General features: G+C 36.3%; 2 pseudogenes; both read left to right on the top strand.

Annotated features, from left to right (window-relative positions):
* The first annotated feature begins 1,703 nt into the window (after nt 1–1,703).
* On the top strand, nt 1,704–10,108 carry LOC145029500 (very-long-chain 3-oxoacyl-CoA reductase 1 pseudogene; annotated as a pseudogene).
* On the top strand, nt 7,282–9,039 carry LOC145030552 (receptor-like serine/threonine-protein kinase NCRK; annotated as a pseudogene).
* Nucleotides 10,109–21,313: the final 11,205 nt, after the last annotated feature.

The raw sequence follows: 21,313 nt of genomic DNA on the forward strand, positions 1-21,313 counted from the left end.
CTGAAGCAAACTGAAGAACCAAAAAATTTATTATTTTGATAAATCATTAAATTGTGGAGCAACTAACCTTCTTCATTTCCATAGTTGTGATGACAAATTGCATTTTTCTAACAAAAATTAAGATACAATCTTTTTGGTATTTTCTTTTGTTTAAAGTAAAGATAAAATACAGAAAGTAAAATCTTTTTGTAGTTTTCTCTTATGTAAAGAAAACTGTAAAATCTTTTTGAGTTATTTATTTATTTATTTATTATTATTATTATTATTATTATTATTATTATTATTATTATTATTATTATTATTATTATTATTATTATTATTATTATTATTATTATTTTTAAAGGTAAAGTGAAAATACAATGAATTAGAAATAAAATATTTTTGGAGTTTTCAAAAAAAGGAGAAAGAAAAATTTTCAAATGCCTAGAAAATCTAGATTAAGCATACCAAGTCGTCCTACAAAGTGTAAGAACATGGATTCATCTAGAGCTTTTGTGAACACATCTGTAGTCTCTTCTTCTGTACGAACAAAATAAAGCTCGATATGACCTTTTTGAATATTATCTTTAAGGAAGTGATACCTGATATCAATGTGCTTGGTCATTGAGTGGTTGACTGGATTGTGAGAGATTACAATTGCACTCTTAGAGTCGTAATAGATTGTGATCTATTGCATTTTGAATCCATAATCTCTTAGTTGTGTTTGCATCCTGAGCACTTGAGAACAAAAACTGGTGGCAATAACATACTCAGCTTCAGTAGTAGAGGTGGAAACACATGTTTTCTTCTTTGAGGTCCAACTGACCAACCTGCCTCCTAAGAATTGACAACTACCAGAAGTGTTCTTCCTGTCGAGTTTGCATCCTCCATAATCTGAGTCAGTAAAGGCTTGGAGATAGAAGTTGTCTTTAGCAGGATAGAATAGACCCAGAGAAGCAGTTCCTTTGAGATATTTGAAAATTCTTTTGACTGCAATGAGATTTGATTCCTTGGTATTGGCTTGAAAGTGTGCACACAAACATGTTGAATTCATGATGTCTGGTCGACTAGATGTAAGATATAGTAATGAGCTAATCATTCCTTTGTAGTTCTTCTGATCTACAGATTTTCCATCAAGGTCTAAATCAAACTTGTAGGAAGTAGACGTCGGTATCTTTGCAGTTGATGCATCCTCCATGGAGTATCTCTTCAACAGATTTTTGATGTACTTCTCTTGACCGATGAAGATTCCCTTAGGAGATTGACAAAATTATATACCTAGGAAGTAGTTGAGCTCACGCAAACATACTCATTATAAATTTTTTTTACATCAACTCAGCAAACTCAACACTAAGGTCCTTACTGGTTGAACCAAATATGATGTCGTCGACGTAGATCTACATGACGATCAGATGGTTGTTGTGGATTTTCCTAAAGAGGGTGGGATCAATAGAACCTCTATGAAACTTAGAATCTTCTATGAACTTAGACAATGTTCCATACCATGCTCTTGGGGCTTGCTTCAATCCATAGACAGCCTTTTGAAGCTTATAACAATGGTTAAGGAACTTTGGATATTCAAATCCAAGGGGGTTGTTGAACATAGACATGTCTATCGATTTCTCCGTTCAAGAATGCACACTACACGTCCATTTGGTAGACCTTAAAATTCTAGTGTGTAGCAAATTCTAAGAAAATCCTAATGGCTTCTATCCTTGCAACAAATGCAAAGGTTTCATCATAGTTTATGCCTTCTTGTTGCGAGTAGCCTTTGACAACTAGTCTGGCTTTGTTCCTGATGATGACTCCATCTTCGTCACTTTTGTTCATGTAGACCCATTGTGAACCAACAACTAATACTCCTTCTGGTGTTGGCACTAAGTCCCACACGTTGTTGCGTTCAAATTCAGCTAACTCTTCTTGCATTGCTTTTACCCAATCTGCATCTTATAGAGCCTCTTTGATTCCTTTAGGCTCTATCATGGATAGAAAGCTTGCATATAGACAATCATTCTTAGTTGATGAAAGAGTCATTACTCCAGAGTCTAGATCGCCTATAATTTGATCAACTGGATGATCCTTTGTCCATTTTGTAAGGCGAGCTTCCTTATGGATTTATGGAGTACAAACTACCTCATTTTGTTCTCTTGGACGAGAAGGGTAGTCAGAAGTGAATGTTCCTTCAAATAGATCATCTTGGAAAAGTCCAGAACTACCTAAAATAAGTGGTCCCCCCTCAACTGTTTCATGCTTGAATTCAACATATGAAGTGGATGTGAAGGAATTTGAGGATTTGGAACCAGTCGAGTGGGGTTCCTACTGAAACCATGGACTGGATGATTGGGAGGATAGTAAAGTACCATTAAGAATGGAACCATTCAAAGGTGGTTCCCCCTCGAAAGATGCAGTGACTGGTGTTATGACTTGTTCATATTGATGGGAGGTTGGAGTAGAGGGTTCAGAAGATGCTAAAGGACTTTTAGGGATAGAATCATTCGAAGATGGTTCCCCCTCAACCGAAGCTTTGGTGGAACTTGAGACTTTTGATGGTTGATGAGGTTGAGAGATATTAGGAGAAACTATTTTTATGAGCTTTTCTGATTCAAGGCCAGAAGTTTGAATTGGAAAGAGGAAATCAAAATCTACTTCAATAGCATGGACTGGAGCAGAAGCAGTAGCGGGTGATGGCTGGTTCATTTTATCAAATGGTACTACCATTTGAGGACCATAGTGGTTTGGATCCAGAACCCTTACATAACTTTCATCAAAAGTGACATCACTGCTTTCCTTTATCACCCTGGTTCTTTTGTTCAGAACCTTATAGGCTGCAGCATGAAGGCAATATCCAAGAAAGATACCTTCATCAGCTTTGGGTGCAAATTTCCCTAGTTGATCCCTATTATTCTTGATGTAGCAATGATAGCCAAATATGTAAAAAAAAATTGACATTGGGCTTCCTCTTGTTCATTGCTTCATAGGGAGTGACTTCAAGCCTGTTGTTGATTAGGGATCTGTTATGAGTGAAACAGGTGGCTGCTATGGCTTAAGCCCATAAGTATTGTGGTAGGTTTGCGAAGATCTACATTGATCGAGCAACTTCACATAGTGTCCGGTTCTTCCATTCAACTACACCATTCTGTTGTGGAGTGTAGGCTGCAGAAAAATTGTGCTTGGTGCCTTTGGATACAAGAAAGCTATCTAAGGCATTATTCTTGAATTCGCCACCATTGTCACTTCTCAGTCTTCTAAGTGGCTTGCCTACCGTAACTTCTATGTAGCGGATGAAGTTGATTAGCTCATTGGTGGTTTTAGATTTGTTTCGTAGAAAGTACACCCAATTGAATTTGGTATGGTCGTCCACAATCACAAGAATGTATTTTTTACCACTTAAGCTAGGAACTATAGTGGGACCACACAGATCAATATGTATAAGCTGAAGAGGTTCAGATACACTATGTTTTGTTATACTTTTGTGTGGAGATTTGAAGATTCTTCCTTGTTCACAGGCAACACAAAGTATATCATTATCAAGTTTTAACAATGGTAGTCCTCTCACAAGATCCTTTCCAATGAGTTTTTGATATCACCAAAGTTGAGGTGGGAGACTCTTTTATGCCACAACCAACAGATGTCAGAGGAAACTTTGGAAGGAAGACAAATATATGGGGTTCCCTCAATTAGTTCACTATCAAGAGGATACATGTTCCCATGTTGTGGAGAATCGGAAAGAATGCGCTTGTTGGTATCCATAATCAAACTCTTGGTTTTGGTGAACAAAACCTCTGTTGGATAAGGTGTCTAAGTCCATAACTCTTTATGGTATGTACTTGCCCCGACCCGGCATGGTCCATTTGGGTTGCATGGCACCATGCAATTGGATAGACTAAATGAGAGAAATAACACTTGTGGTTTAATAATATATTATAAGTTCTAATATATTAATAATATTATTTAATTAGTTTGATCAACAATTAATTTAGAATTAATTAAGTGATCAAAAGATAACTAATTAAATATATGGGTTGATTATGTAAATTATCCATATCTTGTATAGTGGGCTAAGAGGCTCCATGGATAATCAAGTTGGTTTAAACCCATTGGATGCTCCATGGAGGTTCCATGGGGGTTACAAACCCATGGGTCATGGAAATGAAGAGTCATGGAAAATTAGGGTTTACATGGTGTAACTCTAGATGTGTCAACACTATATAAAGCTCATGTTTCTCCCAAAATCGGCCACACACATGCATACTTGAGGGCTAGAACCGATTTTTAGAGTGTTATACTTTCTCTCCAAGTTACTCCATAGCATTTGGTGTTGTGTGAAGCATTTAAGGAATCATACTTGGGGTGCTAGGCTCATAAGGTTTCAAGGATCAAAAACAACAACAAGGTATGTAGTTCTATCTTTGATTCAAGTTAAAATTATTCCCCATGTATGCTAGATAGGATCATAGCCTTGGAAATCAACTTTGAATGATAATTAGAAAAAGATAGATCCAAGGTTATTAGGGTTGCATGTACACTTAGGAAGTGTTAGAATGCTCAAAACCCATTAGTGGTATCAGAGCCTACTTGGAAAAATGACAAAGTCACCCTTCACTGGTTCTTGTTAGAGTGGTGAATGTTTGTTGGATCTTGTACACAAAGATGTATGTGGAGCCTTCAAAACTGCCACAAGGAATGCTAATCGTTATTATGTGACTTTTACAGATGATTATAGTAGATATGGATATGTCTACTTAATCAAGCATAAGTTAGAGACTTTTGAAAGGTTTAAAGAGTTTAAACAGGAAGTCGAGAATCAATTGGGCAGGAACATTAAGATGCTTCGATCCGATCATGGTGGTGAGTATCTTAGTAATGAGTTCCTCGACTATCTAAGGGAATGTGGGGTTGTCTCACAATTGACACCTCCTACGACACCACATTTGAATGGTGTAACTGAGAGGCGTAATCAAACCTTGTTGGACATGGTTTGTTCCATGATGAGTCGAGCTATGCTACCAATCTCATTTTGGGGGTATGCCTTACAGACTGCCACCTATATCCTTAATCCGGTCCCTACAAAGAAGGTTGCCAAAACACCTCACGAGATGTGGACTGGAAAAGTTCCTAGTCTAGCCCACATCAAGGTTTGGGGTTGCGAGGCTTTCTTGAGATGCGAGACTCACGACAAACTCAAACCTCGAAGTTAGAGGTGTATTTTCATCGGCTACCCAGAAAAATCCTTTGGTTACCTCTTCTACAGACCTAGTGAGAATGTGGTCTTGTAGCAAGGAAGGATGTCTTGAGAGAGAGAGAGAGAGAGAGAGTTCATAAGCCAAGGAGATAGTGGGAGGCTAATTGACCTTGAAGAACTTCAAGAGTCAAGTGCTGAAGGAACCTCAAACCCTAGCAGTCAACTTGAGGAGAAACCTCCTATTGATCCAATTATACCTCCAATTGTACCTCTGAGGCGTTCCAAAAGGGTTAGGAATGAACCTGAGCATTACTATGGTTTCCATATTACTGGGGAAGGTGAGACACTTATCATTGATGGGACACTAGTAAGTCTGGATGAACCTAACAGCTATGCGGAAGCCATGGCAGGCCCCGAGTTTGCTAAATCGAAAGAGGCAATAGATATCTAGATACAATCCATGTACGACAATCAAGTCTGGGACTTGGTTGACAATGTGCCAGGTCGTAAGACAGTTGGGTGAAAATGGATCTTCAAGAACAAGATCGACATGGATGGTAATGTACACACTTATAAGGCATGACTGGTTGCAAAGGGCTTTTCTCAAACTCCAGGAGTTGATTATGATGAGACCTTTTCACCACACTACTAGAAAATAGCCCTTTAATGACGTGCAAACTACGACACGCACGAATTTATGATACGTAAAAGTATGTGCCCTAAAAATATTGTCATATTTCCTAAAATTAGAAGGATTTAGAACACGCATTTTTGCGTGCCCTAAAATTAGTGTCCCAATAAAAGGAAAAAAAACCACGGAGGGCACCTAAAAAATATGTGTATCGTGTAGAGGTGTCACTTTATATTTTCTTTTACTGAACGTGCGTTTTTCTCAGTAACTAGGCGGAAAACGAAATCCCAAAAAAAATCAAAAAACCCACCTTGAAAGATGTACGCCTATTCTTCTCCTCTCCTTCAATCTTCTCCACGTTGAAAGATGTACCGATTCAACGATTCTCCTTCTCTTCCAACATGGCAGTCTTCTTCCCCAACAAAAACATTGACGAGGTCATCCACAAAAACCCTTGATTTCCTGCCAAAAAATTCACGAGTTCATCTATTTCACTTGAGGACGATGCCATGGACATCAAATTCGATTCTTCACACCACCTAATATTCAACTATGGTATATCCCCTTAACCTTCCGGATATTCCATATTCTGTTTTCTGTTCCTCTAAAGACGCTTTGTTTCGTTATTCTGTTCGAACCCTATCAAAGATGAAGGCGCGAAGTGCGATCAGGGGTAATTACATAAGTCTAATTCGGGATTTATAATAATATTTGGACCGAATGATGAATCGATTCCGTGGTGTCCGGTTCTTTGGGAATTTTGCCCATTTCCGAACCCTAAACATGAAATTTGAAACCTGATTGAAAGTTTTCCTCTTAGGTTTTGTTACATATATTGTTGTTCTGGATTTGATTTTTTATTGGTAGATTTGTGTTCTAAAATAAGTTCTAGAATTCTTCTTCTGATGCTAATTTTTTTTTGAATAATTTATGCTTATTGTTCACTAATCCTCTTCATTGTTTATTAGTGGAACTAGGAAATGTGAAATGTTGTGCATTCAACTCCTATTTTGTTTTAATTCTTATTTTATTTTGAGTTGATTTATAATTTTAAATCAATTCAGTACTTGTTTTGATCTTCTTTTCTTTATGAGAAACCAGAAAAGCATCGATGACACATATCAAAGTGGGCCCACACCGCTTCATGTTGGATTGTCCCATATCCACCTGATCTTCTAGATAATCCGGATTCATATGGTTTTTGGCTAATCTAGATGCACCAAAAAAAAAACCATGAGTTATCTTTAATAGGGCTAAGCAGTATATTAAAGACTACGAGGATCACGTATATCTATACTATTCTTACTACCATCATAGTCCTTTTCTTCATTGTTTAATCTTTTTCCTATTGTATATGTTAGTTTAAGTGTACAAATGTGACCAATAGAGCCTTGGTGACAGATTTTGTAGGGTGCGGTTAGCTTATACCTTTTGTTGAATCGTTTATGAATGTAGATTAGGTTGTATGTGCAATTTCTAACCCAAATAAATGAGGGATATGGGAAAGCTTGAATTTAGCTTAAGGTATCTTAACTATTTTCTGTTACAAACATTATCATTTCCATAAACAGGTGATGGTATTTTGGTAATCTCACTTTTAGATATATTTTTTATTGTGAACAAAATATGATATTGTGAATGGTTATTTTTAGTTTATTCTATATAATGAACAAAAGTTTATATTACTTTAAATGTTATATTTTTCTAAATGAAGTTGGCATTTCGTTCTTATTTCTGCAGGTCACTCAGATCCTGCAAAGTTAGAATTAAGAGTTCATGATGCTCAACAGTTATCTACCAATGAGCTAAAGAAATGTCAAATGGAAATCAAGGTTAGAAGCTGAGGCATATATGAGAACTAAATAGTTTAGCAAGATTCAATCAAACGTCTTAAATCTCAAGGAGGAGGCCCAGATGCTGAAGTAACATTTTTGACAAAGGTAATAATTAAAAATTAATTAAATATATAAATGCAAAATAGTTTTTTTAATAAACAAGTTCAGTTTATGTTCAGATTGAACTGCTGTCAAGACTGCATCACTGTCATGTGGTGCCATTACTTGGGTACTGTTTGGAATACCAATACCACACAAAACATCCTGAGATACTTTTGGTGTTTGAATACATGTCAAATGGCAACCTGAGAGAGTGTCTAGATGGGGTTTCAGAAAATGTCTAGACTGGGGGGCCCGCATTGCAGTAGCCATTGGAGCTGCTAGAGGGTTGGAATATCTTCATGAAACATCTGCACCAAGACTCCTGCATAGAGATGTTAAATCCACTAATATTCTCTTGAATGAAAACTGGAGAGCAAAGGTGGGAATCAGGATTAATAATTTTTAATATCACATTTGTGAATATTAATAAGTTTGATTTTTAATTGTGTGATGATTTTGTTGGTAGATTACTGATCTAGGAATGGCTAAGAGTTTGGTGAGTGATGGTATTCCAAGCTGTTCTAGCTCACCTGCTAGAATGCAGGGGACATTGGGCTATTTTGCCCCTGAATATGCGATTGTTGGAAGGGCATCACTGATGTCAGATGTTTTTAGTTTTGGTGTTGTGCTTCTTGAACTTATTAGTGGTGTTGTGATTTGGGTTAGTTATTATTATTTTTTACACTTTTGTTAATCTTATATTTGCTTTTACTAAATAAGGACGAAGATTGCAATAATAAGAATTATTGGGGACCAAATTTGCAAAAAAAAGGGATAAAAAATGTAATTTAGTAAAAGAAAGGGATAGTTTTCATTTTCAGGTGACACCACTTTTACAATATAGCAGGATAGTGAGTAAGCAACTGTCGGACCCACGTCTGAAAGGGAAGTTTGAAGAAGAAGAGATGCAAGTGATGGCTTATTTAGCAAAAGAGTGTTTGTTGTTGGATCCTGATGCTCGCCCAACAATGAGTGAAGTTGTTCAATTACTTCTAACTATAGCACCAGAAAAATCTAAAAGGCGGAATTTCTCCGTTGACTTTGAATTTGTCTCTGTTAAGTCGTTTTTTCTGCGTTCTGAAAAAAATCTTAATTTCTTAAATAGGATTATACCATTAGAATGGAATGCGAGCTTCAACAATTGTCATCCAGTAGAATCTTCATTGCTTGTGCATACCCCTCATGAAAACAAAGAACCAGTTGCAGTTACAGGTCCCGATTCACATGGTGGGGATGATGAAGTCACTGTTGATTTAACTGAACCACACTTTGAATCCTTTTGTGTGTCTAATATTTCATCTGCTTCATAACTTGGAATCAATTTTCATAATGACAATGGTGAAATCTAGTGTGTTAGAGGAAGAATCCATAAAAGCGTTGTATGTTGTTTTAGCGATTATTAGAAACAACCTAAATGGCCACAAATTGTTTTATTCCGAAGGCGGCGACCTAATGCTACAGGTAATGCATGTGGAAGTTGACAAATCAAAGTCTTTTCTAATTTAAAACTTGTTTTCTATGGCATTTTGAGCAACGTCACTGCTGATGTTAGACTACGCAGGAGATTAGTGTCACTTGTAGCTGATCTGGCTGAATATCAGTTAGAATATACTAGCAAATGGGAGGTTCCTTTTTTCAGCAATTGTGCCTAGTGAGGCTGCTAATTGATTTGACAGCATGAGGTGACCTTGATCTCTACGAGAAGGTTAATATGTTTATAGTTGTATTGGGTCAAATCTTGAATTGGGAGGTTCCTTTTCTCTACTAAAATCATCCCTTCAAATCTTGAATTGGGTGTTCGTTAATTTCCTCTGACCCGCTAAAAACCTCACGAAATACGGGTCATGGGCATTGGTTACGGGTCCTGAAGATGGTATTGGTCAAAAATGTTACTTCAGCATCAGGGCCTCCTCCTTCAAATCTTGCATTTATATATTCAATTAATTATTAATTGGGTGTTCGTTAATTTCCAGTAAAGGACTAAATTTGGTTCCTGTGGGTCAGAATCTTGCTAAACTAAACGACGTTTCAGATTTAATCCGAACTAAATTCAAAAAAACTCAAATCAAAGTTGTTGTGGTATATTTTAGTTGTGATTTAGATCATGGGATTGAGAGGATTAAGGAAACAGTTGCTGGTATAGATGTTGGGGTTTTGATAAATAACGTTGGGGTTTGTTATCCTTATGCTATATTTTTTCATGAAGTTGATGTCTGATTAATTAAGGTTAATGTTGAAGGGACGACTAAAGTTACAAATGTCGTCTTGACTGGAATGATCAAGAGAAAGAAATGAGCTATTGTTAATATTGGGTCGGGTGTTGCAGTTGTTATGCCTTCTAGTCCTCTTTATGCACTTTATGCTACTACTAAAGCGTAAGGTTCTTCGTAATTATTTGACGATAATCTAAAAATGTTGTTTCAGGTTGAAGTATGAACATTAGTTTTCTTGCTCTTAACTTAAGATATCGAAATCTACCCTCTTACCATTCTTATAAAAGAAGTTTTTTGATAATTGAATAATAGTATCCTTAAAATTTGTAGAATGAAGTTGGCATTCCCGCAGTTACAGACAACAAAATCCCTCAACCATTTGCTTTAAATGAATCAAGTTTTTTCTCGAAATCTGTCGATATTGCCCCTGATATGAATTCAGCCATACAAAAACAGGACAATAATGTTTCTAAATCAAGTATACCTCCTAAAGATATAGATACACACCAAAAAACTACCAATAACAATAATTTTCTCTCCGTTACTGCCCCTGATATGCCTCTTAGTGTGTCCTCAATGGAGGACCTTTTTTGTTTTGTTGTTCCTTGTAGCTTTTCTTCTGATAATACCCCTCCCCATGTTAATCCCCATAACCCAAAAAGTGTCTCACCCCAAAATACCGATAATACCCCTCCCCATGTTACTTTGAGATTTCATTTATTTTCAAATGAAAATGACAAGTCTTGATTCAACTATGGATCAATCATGTTACTTTGAGATTTCATTTATTTTCAAATTGCATTATGTTAACAGTATTGAGATTTCATTTATTTTCAAATAGCTTTATGTTTACATTTTTGCCCTCCTTTTTCATGTGTGTCCCAGTCATAGGAGTTATAATGAATGATGAGACTGTGCATCAGTTGTGTAAACAGGCTGTTTCATAGGTATTTACCATTTCAACTTTTGACTTTTGACTTTAAGGGTGTTGATATTCTCACAGGTTCATACTTTTAACATTTATATTTATATTTGTTATGCAACATGAAAGTATTGGTTTAAACAACTCTATGTCTTATTATATTAAAGGAATTTGTGGTGTACTATAATAGATGAAAAGGCTACTGGAATGATTGTTTACTAATTTTAATTGATTGTAAACATAACAGTACACTATAGAGGAGAAATTCATTGAAAGAGCTAATAAAAAACTTGCACTTGATGCTATGGTTATTCAACAATAACGTTTAGCTGAGCAAAAGAGTAAGCATTTCTTCACATCACCTTTTTACTAGTTTCCATTACTTCTAAATAACATGTTATTTTTTTGGCAGCTATAAACAAAGATGAGATGCTACAAATGATGAGGTTTGGTGCTGAAATGGTATTCAGTTCAAAGGATAGTACAATCACAGATGAAGATATCGATAGAATCATTGCTAAAGGAGAAAAGGCAGTTGTTGGGCTGTTGATTTTGTAAGTGCTGGCTTTGGTCAGGTATTTAATATTTTTCGACTACTTTTGTCAAAATAAATAAATATTATAATAATAATTTATGTTTCTCTTTTTAAGTATAAACTAAAGAGGTTCATATGGCCTTCCAGTTGGAGAAATAAAGTTGATCTTGCATTAGGAGATATACATGTTGCAAAGCGTATGAGTCTGACTACCCATGTGTCCCATTGGAGGAAGCTCAAGGTTCTTTACTTCTCTTACAATGTAATAATCCATCTTCACACTAATTTTGTAGTTATGTTTTTTTTTGTGCAAGCAATATAGATACTTTGAGCAATTTTATAGATTTAGAGTCCTTGAGTAGTGTTACTAAGGAATAGTGGAGACAAGTGAGGCACACATTTAAAAAAATCAGCACAAATCTTGTTTATAGTGAGGCACACATTAGGTTATTAGAACTGTTAGTTTGTAAATTTCTGTTACAACTCTACTGATTTGTTTTATCTTTTTATGGAACGATTATTTGTATGACATTAAATTTTATGCAATGGATTGTATTTTTTGTATATGATATTTTATTTTCTGTTATGAGACATTAAATAAAAATTTAATTTGAAAATTAGTAAATCTATAAATAATATTTTTTTAAACATTTAAAATTATGATACGCAAAATTGTGTGTCATCTTCATTTATGACATGGCCTTTCTTGACAGGGGCTTTCTTGATACGCATTGCGTGTCATTAACACGCGCGTCATAAGGTTACGACACGCGAATGTGTATCATCTTCCTTTATGACACAACCTTCCTTGATACACATTGCGTGTCGTAAACGTGCGTCGTAAATGCGCGTCGTCTCTAGACGACGCGCAAAAGCGCGTTGTCTCTCTTTATGACAGGGCCTTCCTTGACGCGCATTTGTGCGTTGTCTGAGCCTTTTACGACGCGCAATGAGTGTCATAAAAGGTTGTTTTTCTAGTAGTGCCAGTAGCCAAGATTAAGTCTATTAGGGTATTGTTAGCCATAGCTTCATTTCATGACTATGAAATATGGCAAATGGATGTCAAATTCTCTTTCCTTAATGGAAAGTTGGCTAAGGATGTTTACATGAATCAGCCAGAGGGTTTTGTCAGCACAAAGTACCCTAATAGAGTGTGTAAGCTTGAGAAATCCATATATGGATTAAAACAAGCACCTCGGAGATGGAATCTTTGATTTGATGAGAAGGTCAAAGAGTTTGGTTTTACTTGGAGTGAAGATGAATCATGTGTATATGTCAAGGCTAGTGGGAGTATAGTTAGCTTTTTGGTGTTGTATGTGGATGACATACTACTCACAGGAAATGACATCCTAACTCTGCAGGAAGTTAAGTCCTGACTTGGGAAGTGTTTCACTATAAAGGACCTAGGAGAAGCTACCTATATTCTAGGGATAAGGATCTTAAGAGACGGGAGTAAAAGACTAATTGGACTTAGTCGGAATACATACTTGGATAAGGTGCTGAAGAGATTCATCATGCAAGATTCCAAGAAAAGAGAGTTACCCATCCAGAGTAACACTAGACTGAGTAAGACTCAGAGCCCGAGTAATAAGGATGAGATAGCAAAAATGAGTCGGGTACCTTATGCTTCGACAGTAGGCTCGATCATGTATGCTATTACCTGTACTCGTCCTGATGTAGCCTTTGCTTTAAGCATGGTTAAAAGGTATCAGGGGAACCCTGGTAAGGCTTACTGGACAGCGGTAAAGAACATTCTCAAGTACCTTCGTAGGAATAAGGACTTGGTACTTACCCTTGGTGGGAGTGATGACTTGAGAGTTGTAGGGTATAGTGATGCTAGCTTCCAGACTGATAGGGATAATTTCCGCACTCAGTCGGGCTGGGTCTTTACCTTAAATGGAGGAGCAATCTCCTGGAAAAGTTCCAAGTAGGAAACAGTGGCTGATTCAACTTGCGAATCAGAGTATATAGTAGCAAGCGAGGCGGAAAAAGAGGCTATGTGGCTAAAGAACTTCATTGGAGACCTTGGAGTTGTACCTGCTATATCGAAGCCCATAGAGATTTTCTGTGATAGTGAAAGTGCAGTTGCCTTAGCAAAGGAACCAAGCGATCATGGGAGATACATACACATTGACAGAAAATATCATTTCATCAGACATCGTATAGAAGAAGGACTCCTCGTGGCAAATAGGGTATCATCGGATGAGAACCCGCCCTCACGAAGGGACTGGGTAGGGTTAAGCATCTCCAACATGCTAGGAGCATAGGGCTGAAGGATGATATTAGTCTTAGTAGTTACATAATTTTGAAATTTGTAAAATGTAATTGACATTTGATGATGAATAAAAGGTGTGTTTATTTTTTAGTAAAGTGGTGCTACCCCTTGTCAATAGTTTACTATTATTTCTTTTGCATGTTTTGACTTCCAGAATATTTATGTTGTGTTACATATTATTCAAATTATCCACAGTCAGTCATATGTTGGAAGTAGATGTGAAGTAAGACTGTCATGAGTTGGTTGTAGAGGTCCAAGATGTTGGACATGGCCTCAAGACACATGAGTGCTCATAAGATCTGAGTATTGGATTCAACCCACGCTCGCTGGTATCACTTCATGGAATTTATCTCGAGTGATTGCGAGACGGTAATATCATATAAGTCTTCAAACCTAGAGATATGACTTGTTAACTATGAGTTAGTTATGCATTGAACGTGCGAAACCGCATTGGTAACTCGATGTTATAAAATGTGCGCTTGTGTGTAATTTAACAAGTAGTAGAACGAGCATATGAGTCGAAGTTTATCTGTTCCTTCTTGGATTAGAAGCTGATATCTGGCCCCCTCAATGATTTTGTTTTGACCTATGTATCGGGCCCAGTCATAACTAAGTTGATGTGTTCAATTAAGTTCTATGCCAAACAAATCAGAAATCGGGAAACAAACTGTTGGACAATAAGCAAGAACTTGTTCCATGTGTTTGTCCGACTGATATCTAAGAACATAGGATTATATGCCCCTTATCTAAAATGGCATACCATCATCTTCTCAGTTCCGAGAAACCTTGAAAAGAGCTACGATTGCCGATCGGTTCCTAAAGTCATACTTGCAGTTATAGTTATTATACTTATCCAATTAGGAGACTGTTGGATAAGGTGTCTAAGTCCATAACTATTTCTGGTATGTACTTGACCCGACCCGGCATGGTCCATTTGGGTTGCATGGCACCATGCAATTGGATAGACTAAATGAGAGAAATAAAACTTGTGGTTTATTAATATATTATAAGTTCTAATATATTAATAATATTATTTAATTTGTTTGATCAAGAATTAATTTAGAATTAATTAAGTGATCAAAAGATAACTAATTAAATGTATGGGTTGATTATGTAAATCATCCATATCTTGTATAGTGGGCTAAGAGGCTGCATGGATAATCAAGTTGGTTTAAACCCATTGGATGCTCCATGGAGGTTCCATGGGAGTTACAAACCCATGGGTCATGGAAATGAAGAGTCATGACACATTAGGGTTTACATGGTGTAACTCTAGATGTGTCAACACTATATAAAGCTCATGCTTCTGCCAAAATCGGCCACATGCATGCATACTTGAGGGCTAGAGCCGATTTTTAGAGTGTTATACTTTCTCTCCAAGTTTACTCCATAGCATTTGGTGTTGTGTGAAGCATTTGAGGCATCACACTTGGGGTGCTAGGCTCACAAGATTTCAAGGATCAAAAACAACAACAAGGTATGTAGTTCTATCTTTTATTCAAGTTAAAATTGTTCCCCATGTACGGTAGATAGGATCATAACCTTGTAAATCAACTTTGCATGATAATTAGACAAACATAGATCCATAGTTATTAGGGTTGCATGTACACTTAGGAAGTGTTAAAATGCTCAAAACCCATCAACCTCATGATCATTGTCACACAGTTGTGCAACACTGATAAGTTTATGTTTCAAATCATCTACATACGCTACATGCTTAATGGTAAAGTTCTCGTTTTGATATGTTTCCGTGTCCATAACATCTCCGTTCATGTTGTTTCGAAAAGTAAAATATTGACCTGGCATTGTGATCTTGAAATCTCTTAAATATCCTTTGTGCCCGGTCATGTTCCTGGAGCAACCACTATTAATGTACCATGTATCATCATGTGGTACCCTAGCACAAAAATCCTGCAATTAGAGAGAAGGTTTAGGTACCCATGTAGATTTGGGTCCTTGAGTGTTAGCTTCCTTCAGACTTATGGTAGTTGGGACAGTCTTTTCTTGTTTTGCATTAACCTCTTTGGGTTTTGCTTGGTTTTTTGTGGCCTTAGTTTTTGATTTTCTAGGGGTCTTCTTTTGTGTTTTGGTTTGTGGGAAGACTGGAGAGTTGGTGAACTGAGTAGGAATTCCTAGAGAGGGAAATCCATAGTTCGCAGGCATTCCAAATTGATCAAACATGGGAAACTGGGTATTTATCCCAAATTGATTAATCATTGGAAACCCAGAGTTTCCCCCAAACATGGGATTTCCTCCTATGGACGAAGAAAAACCACAATATGGACCAAGAATAGAATTCATAGGGTAATTTCTATTCTGATAGATGAAGGGTTTGGTTTGAACAAGCCTTGGTCTCATCATTTCAGGCAAATCAGAAAGATTGTTAGGTATGAAGTTATTGTGATAGTGAATTCCAGTTTGGTTTGGAAATCGAGAATTTGAGAAACCATGATTGGAAGGATAGTATCTTTGAGTCCTTGAAGTTTTGGGAGGAATGGTATGTCTGGTCTTCCCTTGGCTTGGCTTAGCCTTAGGTACTCTCTTGGACTTCATATCCTTGTCATTATTTGTAGTCTTAACCACTTTGGGTTTTGAAGGATTGACTACAATTGGACGTTGTTCTTTAGAGACATTAATTTTCTCTTTTCCCTTGTCTTTAGAGACATTAGTTGGATTAACAATTGTCTAATACGGTTTAGGACTGGGTGAAAATATTTTGATTGGAGAAAAAGGTCTCTTGAGTATTCAACAACAATTTTATCATTGCTTATAGCCTTCAAGGTGTCATCCTTATTGACTAGAGTTAGAGATTTTCCAGTCTGTTGTTTGTTAGAATATTTACATCCTAAGTCCTTTGTTCTAGAGACAAAAACATTAAGAGATGGAAACGTTTCTTGACTGAGGAATTCAATGGGTTCAGTCTTGGAATATCCTATTGGCTCATTTGATTTGGTCTTTTTATCACTGGATTTTGAGTCAGGGATATTTGTTTTTTCAGAAGTGGCATCTTCTGAATTTAAAATTTCCATGGTGGGACATTCAAGAGAAAATTCTACTGGAGACTCAGAACCAGTGTCTGAGTCTGGAAGATCATGGGATGATGTAACTTCCAATGGGATGCTTGAGGATGAAGTGACAATTACATCAGGACTACATGTTAACACCTCTTCATGATCCTAATTGTCTCCAGTGAAGAGACTTAGATCACATGCTAACAACTCTGGTTGAGTATTGAGACCCATGATTTCCTTGTTCATTTCATCATAACCAAGACACTATTTGATCCATGATGGTTTTGGTCCCTTAAGAATAGCATGTGAGTTCTGCTCAAGAAGGGTTTTGGATGCCTTATAACTATTGACTTTTGTATTGATTTGGGTGTACACCTCACGATTGTCTTTTGCAATAATGTCACGTTGATTCAATACAATTTCGTATTGTTCAACTAACATAAGATGTTCCTTAGTTTTGATTGCAAGGTCATTTTATAACTTAGCCATATGACATCTTATTTCTTCAAGTCTAAACTGAGTGTCGGTCAGTTCATCTTTGTAGTAACTGACACGATATTCAGCTTTGGTGACATATTCTTTGATCATTTCAGAAATATGGTCAACATCATCATTAAAAGGCTCAATAGTTAACATATTATCACGAAGCATAAAGCATACCTTTTCAATAACTTGTTGATGGAGAGGAGAAGGCTCTTTGTCATCATCAGCCATGAAGCAGAAGTAATTCTTATAGGCTTTAGTTTCTTCTACTTGATCTACTTCATCATCTGTTTCCTAGATTTCCACACTTGCAGTTTCCATGATCATGAAGGCTTTATCTTTTGACTGCATCTTGATCTGCTCTGCTTTTTGAAGGTAGTTTGATTTTTCTATGACCTTCTTGGTTCTCATTTTGTAATCCTTGGCAAAATGATTTTCACCTTGATAGTTGTGGCACCTAATTACTTCATTATCTTCATGGGACTTCAACATGTTATCTTGAACCCTTGTGTTCATCCTTTGAGAATTGTAACTTTCAGAATTTGAATTCTGAGAGTTGAAGCTTTGCTGACTGTTGCTTCCTCCTTGGAATTTTCTAGAGTTCTGATGATAGTGTTGGGGTTGCTGATAACTTTGTGCTCTAAAGTTCCTAGTTGGCTTGTTCACAAACTTCATGAAGTTTGGATTGAACTTGGTTAGGAGTGCCAAGGAATCTTCATACTCCTTTTCCTCATTGATTTGAGGAGATTCCATTGTAGTTCCAATGAAAGCTTGATGATTAGCCATGTACCCATTTTCGATCTGAAGAGGTTGTTGAGTTGACATGTATGAATTCTGGTTGTACTTCCTATCCATACTCGAACTTTGATAAGGATATGCTCCATATCCTTGGTTGACAAACTAGTCAACAAAGTGGTTTGGGATTGGATTGTGATGTGCAATCAAGTTCTGAGAATGATTTGCCATGGGTGCTGAATTTCCCAGGGCAAGTCCTTGATTATCAAAAGGAGTTGCTTGAGCTAGCTTGTTGACCTTTGGATCATGTTGTTGCAGTTCAACATACAGATCAAACAGAGACATGGTGTCTAGATTGATTGTAGTTTGCATGTAACATACATGTTCAGTTAACGTGTATTGTAAAATATAAAAGAGAATAACATTATGTGAAATTGAGTGTGGAGTTCTAACAAATAGTTTTTACTAATAATGAAGTAAATCTATGTTTAGAATCACTCAGAAAATATTGGAAGTCTTATGAGATTCCAATTAAAAATCAAATTATGAAATTTAGCGAAAATATAAAATTTGAAATAAGTAAAATTTTATTATTTAAAGTTGTAAATAGTCTCGTTAGAAATGTTTAGGCGAAAACCTCGTTGAAATCCGAGTTATAACGAAGAAGTTACTACTAATCGAAGATCCGCGACAAAACCGACAAAGTGCTGAATGACGTAAAAAGTGAGTTCTTGATAAACTAATTTTTAGCCTTAGTGATATAAATGAAAGTCGTAGCATTCGTTAAACCAAGAAGTTCGATAGAAAAACGCCAAAATCTGACTTCATATGAGGAAGTTATGATTTTTCTAAGTTTCGGATTAGCAGTAGACAACTAAAAACTCGAATCATAGATCGAGCGATATTCAACCGATACAAACTGAATGAGAATTGAATATCTCGTCATTTGTAGTACAACGGTAAAAAGTCTGATGAAAACGGACATCGGATGAAGGAGTTATGAATTTTTAACGGGCTTTTCCTGTCCCAATCTGTTAAAAATATAATAATAAAAATGAATTCAAAATTAGCCGATGAAGTCTAAATGAAAGTTGTAGAGTATATTCTCACCTACGCGTGCATATAAATATCATCAAAAACAGAGTTCATATGTGAAAGATATGAATTTTTGAAGTTAATAAATAAAAATAAATGAAAAATCAAAGTATTATCCGGAGCCGTACGCCCCGCGTACGCGAGAGTTACGCCCCGCGTACGCGAGAGTTACGCCCCGCGTACGCGAGAGTTACGCCCAGCGTACCTCACACGTATCCGGTCCGGCGTCAGCCACGTCTACCGTCTTCGCATGGTGGCCACATAGAAGCCACGTACGAGGCCCAAAGTCCGAGCTGGTGACACCTAGTGTACGCCCAACGTACCAATGATGTACGCCCCACGTAGTAAGGCGCTTCGCACCCTATATAAGGGATGCGAAGGTCTCCGGAAATGTTTGCTTATTTTCACTCTTTTACACCCTCTTTCACCCATTTAACCCATTTTCAACCCCTCGAAGTCCCGGTATCATCCTAGACATCTGAAGCAAGCCCCGACTCCCCGAAGTTCCCGAGAAAATCTTATTTTCAAGTCGAAACTCTGCCCGAGAAAAGTCCGGTTTTCAACTAAAAACCCCTGTTTCGACCCAGAAAGTCATATTTAGAGCCGAAGTGCTGCTCAAATTACTATTTTAACCCCCGATTGTTTTAAGGTGTGTTCAGTTATATGTGCTATGTGCTTTTCAGTGTTATTATTCCAGGTTATTTTTCTGTGTTATTTTATTCGCTATTTTTATAGCAAAAGTCATACCTTTGACTATGTGATCAGTGAAAGGACTTAGATTCACTGTGGTACTGGTATGTAGCCTCTAGCCATGTAGAACAGGTCTCGTAAGAGAATGACTTTTATTTTATGGCATTGGCAGAAGGGTAGATAGGAATGGTATGTAGCCTCTGACCATGTAGAGCATGACTTCGTACGAGAATGAATTCTATTCTATGGTATTGGAAAATGGTTAGACAGGGCTATAAGCTTGAAATCTACCAAAATGTTAATGTGAAATTATATGTCTTCTGTGCCATTTGGGCCAAAAGCTTTATTGATGTATATCAAGTATTGAAATCGTTATGTCTCATTGATAGTAAATCTTTGAATCAAATCTTGAGTTGTTTTTGAAAGCCTGACATATGATACGCATATGCTATTGTTGTTCTTGTTCCCTTGTGCTTCTATCATATTGGTATATAGGCAAAAGATTATATTGTATCTATTTATTAAATTCACTAACATTATCACTTATCCCTCTCAATATTTATCAATTGCAGGTGATGGGTATCCAATATAGTTTTATACTGCTTAAAGATATAGAATAGTTAATACTATTTCTCTGTATTTTAATGTTCATGTATGTATATGAATAGTAGATTCTTGGGTAGATATGAATTGTAATAAAACTTAGTCGGTTTGTATCCAATCTTTTGTAAATCACTTTATCAATATAAAATATTGTTTTATAAATATGCATGTAGCATATTTTGAGGAAGTAACTTAAGGATAATGTCGGAATAGTAAGAAAGTTTGGGTCTTTCATAAATACGAAAGTTAGGGTCTTTCAATCATGGTATCAGAGCAATGGTTTAAGTGAACTAAATATCATAGATTGGTATTTAGACTTAAACTGTTGGAAGCTCAATATATGAGCTGATTCATAATAAGTATATGGATACAAACCATAGGAAACACTTAAGTGGGTTATTGGGTAGTGATAAACCCTAGTATTCTAAGATATTAAGTTACTTCAGAATTTTAAGAAAATTAGTTTATGTGAACTATAAAATTTGAGAATTTCTAAACTTAAACAAGAATTATTAAGTAAAGATGAAACGATATGTATCTGGTATATTTTAGGTTGAATACCAAATGAAGACAAACACTAGAATATTAAGAGGAGCTATGCCTTATATTCTATTATGTGCTAAATGATAAATGATTATAGCATGCCTTAGGGTGCTTATCTATAATTACTATTATTTGAGAAAGATTAAGGTCTGTTGCCAACCTTGGTTCATAAAATTTTATGTTATGAATTCTAAGAATTTTCGTAATAAAATTTTTCGAAGTGATAAAGAGACTTATGATAGTAGACATCAATAAGTTTATAAATAAACGTTTGCGAGATATCGTAAAATAATATTTTTGAAGTGTTATCGTAAATAGTGTATTAATACCTATAGAGTGGTAATATACATTTAAAGTATGGTTGATATTTAATAACATCGTTGGAAGAAAGATGTGCGTTTGAAACACGTTTGGGTAAAATAAATGTGTTGGTGCAAATCCACGAAGTTGTTCTACCGCTGTTCAGATTGAAGCAGTGA

This window comes from Lactuca saligna, chromosome 2, assembly GCF_052625555.1.
Source record: "Lactuca saligna cultivar CGN05327 chromosome 2, ASM5262555v1, whole genome shotgun sequence".
NCBI classification, from domain to species: Eukaryota; Viridiplantae; Streptophyta; class Magnoliopsida; order Asterales; family Asteraceae; genus Lactuca; species Lactuca saligna.